At 33.6% G+C, this 4,375-nt stretch overlaps 1 pseudogene; it reads left to right on the top strand.

The window, feature by feature from the left end:
• Nucleotides 1-822: 822 nt before the first annotated feature.
• Nucleotides 823-1,244, top strand: LOC107136687 (annotated as a pseudogene).
• Nucleotides 1,245-4,375: the final 3,131 nt, after the last annotated feature.

The following is a 4,375-nucleotide window of genomic DNA, read 5'->3' as shown; positions in this document are numbered from 1 at the left end:
GGGGACACAGGACAGGTTCTGGAGACAGCCACTAGCCACAACATTGCATGCAACAGAGGTGCATCTCTGAACCCATCACCCAATGCTGCCACCCAGCCCGACCCAACACCTCATCTCTGAAAGAAGCCCCCTCCATCTTGGGACACCTTTGTTGTCATCTTTAGTTGGGGCAACTCCAAGCTTGAGATGCCACAAGGGGACTAGAAGCAATATCTAGGAGAGGTAATGGAACCCTGCAGGGACAATATAAACCTATAGGGTAAAAACTGTAACACCTCAGATCTGCAATACTAGAAGAGAAGACACACGAACAACATGAAAAAACAAGAGTAAAAAGTGCCTGAAACAAACCAAGATACTACATTATTAGAATCCATGGCCAGCACAGCAGAATAAATGACAGAGAAGGGTTCAGGATGTATATAATTAAAATGTTCTGTGAAATAAAGGATGATATAAGAGAGCAAATACAGGCAGCAAAAGATCATTTCAATAAAGAGCTACTTAAGCAAATACGGGAAGCAAAAGTTTACTTCAATAAGGAGATAGAGGTTCTGAAAAAAAGAAAAACCAAACAGAAATCCTTAAACTGAAGGAAGCAATAAACCAAATGAAAAAAAAAAAAAGCATCACCAACATATTAGATTACTTGGAAGACAGAAACTCAGACAATGAAGATAAAATCTATAATCTTAAAAAGAATGTTGAACACACAGTGAAGATGGTATTTAAAAAAAAACATGAGCAGAATATTAAAGAATTATGGGATTGGAAGAACCATGTCTTGTATGTGTGGGTGGCTGCTTCAGACTGTAGGATAAGATGGCACGCTCCACAGGAGTTAAAGTTTCCCATAATTCGCTCTTGTTGGAAGAACTTGGAAAAGGACAAAAAGGAGTACATTATGGCATGGTTAGCTGGGGACTTGGAGGTGATGAAGATACGACAGGCATGATTCTTGGGCCACCAAGGACAAATTATGAAAACAGAATATGTAGCCTGAAAGTAGAATGTGGACCTAAATCCCCAGAAGCTCCTCCATCAGTTAGATTTGTAACAAAAGTTAATAAGAATGGAATAAATAATTCCAGTGGAATGTTGGATGCACAGAGCATACCAGTGTTAGCAAAATGGCAAAATCATATAGCATTAAAGTTGTATTTCAATAGCTAAGACATCTAATAATGTCCAATGAAAATATGAAGCTTCCACAGCCACCAGAAGGACAAATGTATAACAATTAATTTTAGTGAATCTAAAACTTGTCTTAAATCAACAACCTTCTACTCATATTAATGACTTGATTAAATATCACAATACAGAATACCCACACATTAAGTAGAAGAATTCTAGCTGGTAAACATGATCCGGACATTTGTAAGAATATATTTAATATATATACATCCATTATTTTTTCAGGTAACAAGAGGAAAAATGCAACACAATTTTTCTTTCTTTCGTTAAAGCACTGTCAATTAAACATGAACCTGGAGTACTCGAAATAGAATTCAGGTTTATAAGAGGAAAGCATGACAAGCAGTGGCAGATGGCAGTGAAAACTTGAGTGTTTCTGAAAAGTAAAATCTTAAGAAAGACAAACAGAAATGGCAGGCTTTATCCATCTCACTTAGTGAAAGACCTGCAGTTGAAATTTTTAAAGTAACAGGTACAATGAATATTGTCACAAATTGTGGTATATTTGGAAGCAGTGTGGGTGCTGACTACTAGTAGTATCAAAAATATGTTCAGAATTGTTTTGATACCTGTTTTTATAATAAAAAATGTTGGGGGGTTGATGAATGTCTGTTAAAAGCTGTTCCTGTGTGTTACATGTAACATAGTAAATATTTTTTTACAGTCTTTGTTTAATAAGCCATGCATTAAAGTTTAGTGAAGTCAACAAAAAAATATAGGCATATGGATATGTGATTTTGAGATTAAAGTTAGTATTAGAATGTAAATTTTAAAAAGAAGTTTTGGAAAATATAAAAAAACAAATTTAAGAATTATTAGGTTGGAGAAAAGCATAGACTTTCAAACCAAAGTAATGTACAATCTATTCAATGAAATAATATCAGAAAAACTTTCAAACATAAAGAATGAATTGGAAAATCAAATACAAGAGGCTTACAGGGCACCAAATGTACAAAATTACAACAGATCCAGGCCAAAGTGCATTATAATGAAAATGCCTAGCATACAGAATAGGAGAGAATTTTAAAAGCCAGAACAGAAAGGAATCACATTATATATAGGGGGAGAACAATTCGGATATGCAGATTTTTCAACCCAGATCCTGAAAGCTAGAAGATCCTGGAAAACATATACCATGAAAGAAAATGGATGCCAACTAAGAATCTTATATGCAGAAAAATTAAGCTTTAGATTTGATGATGAATTAAAAACCTTCCATGATAAACAAAAGTTGAAAGAATTTGCAACTCAAAAGTCTATACTACAAAACATGCTTGGCAAACATTCCATTATGAGAAAATGAAAAACAACAATGAAAATCAGCAGAGGGAGTTATTACACTAAAGGAAAACCCAATCAAAGGAGAAATCAAGTCAAGTTAAATAGCAAAAATAAACAAAAATGTCTGGGAACACAAATGAAGACTCAATAATAACCCAGTTTATTAATGACCTAAACTCACCAATCAAAAGACATAGACTGCCATATTGGATTTTTTAAAAAGACCCAATAATGTGCTGCCTTCAAGAGATCATCTCATAGGAAAAGACATCCACAGACTGTGGTGAAAAGTTGGGAAAAAACATACCAGTCACATGGACTGCACAAACAAGCAGGGGTCGCCATCCTCAAATCAAATAAGTAGACTTCAAGCCAAAGTTAATCAAAACGAATGAAGAAGTATAATACATACTGCTTAAGGGAACCATTCATCAACAAGACATAACAAATAAACATATATGCATCAAACAATGCAGCATCTACATTGACCAAACAAACTCTTCTCAAGAGTCAAATAGACCACAACACAATAATTCTGGGTGACTTTAACACGCCTCTTTCACCACTGGATAGATCTTCCAAACAAAAGCTAAACAAAGAAACTATAGAACTCATTAATATAATTAATAACTTAGACTTAAGTGACATATGTAGAATATTTCATCCTTCAATGAGCAAATACACTTACTTCTCAGCAGTACATGGATTCTTCTCTAAAACAGACCATATATAATGTCACAAAGCAGCTCTTAGAAAACACAAAAAAGTAGAGAAACTACCCTATCTTCTATCAGATTATAATGAAATGAAATAGGAAATGAATGATGAAATAAAAAAAACAAAAACTACTCCAACACCTGGAGACTAAGTAATATGCGACTGAATGAAAAATGGGTTGCAAAAGACATCAAGGAAGAGATTGAAAAATTCTTATAGCTAATTGAGAACATTGATACAACATATCAAAATCTCTGAGACAATATGAAGTCAGTACTAAGACAAAAGTTCATTTCAGGGAGTACATTCCTTAAAAGAAGAAAAAGTCAACAAATAAATGACCTAATATTACATCTCAAAGTCCTAAAAAAGAAGAAACAATCAACACCAAAAGCAGTAAAAGACAGGAAATAATTAAAATTAGAGTTGAAATCAATGAAAATCAAACAAAAGAAACAATTTAAAAAGCTGACAATACCAAAAGTTGGTTATTTGAAAAAATAAATGAAATTGATAAAACCTTAGCCATGCTAACAAAAAGAAGAGAGAAAACTCAAATTACTAACATCCATGATTTTTTTAAAAAAGGGAATATCATGACAGATAATTCAGAAATACAGAAGATAATTAGAAATTATTTTGAAAATTCACACTCCAAGAAGATAGAAAATGTCAAAGGCCTCGACGAGTTTCTAGAGTCATATGATTTGCCCAAACTGAATCAGGGTGATATACACAAGTTAAACAGATCAATCTCAAGCACTGAAAGAGAAGAAGCCATCAGAAGCCTACCAAGCAAGAAAAGCTCAGGAACAGATGAATACACAGCCAAGTTCTAAAAGACCTTCAAAGAAGAACTAATACCAATACTTCTCAAATTATTCCATGAAATAGGAAAAGAGGAAACACTTCCAAACTCATTCTATAAGGCTAATATCACCCTGATTTCAAAACCAGACAAAGACAAATCAAAAACAAAAGAAAACATCAGACTGATCTCTAATGAACATAGATGTAAAAATTCTCAATAAAATTCTGGAAAATTGAATAGAGAAACATTAAAAACATAGTGCACCACGATCAAGTGGGGTTCATCCCACGGATGCAAGGTTGGTTAAACATACAGAAATCAATAAATGTAATTCATCACATCAATAGGCTTAAAGATAAGAACCATATGATC

The sequence above is a fragment of the Marmota marmota genome, unplaced genomic scaffold (genome assembly GCF_001458135.2).
Source record: "Marmota marmota marmota unplaced genomic scaffold, marMar, whole genome shotgun sequence".
NCBI lineage: Eukaryota > Metazoa > Chordata > Mammalia > Rodentia > Sciuridae > Marmota > Marmota marmota.
The sequence above is the reverse complement of the archived record's forward strand: the minus strand, read 5'-3'. Positions and strand labels throughout refer to the sequence as shown.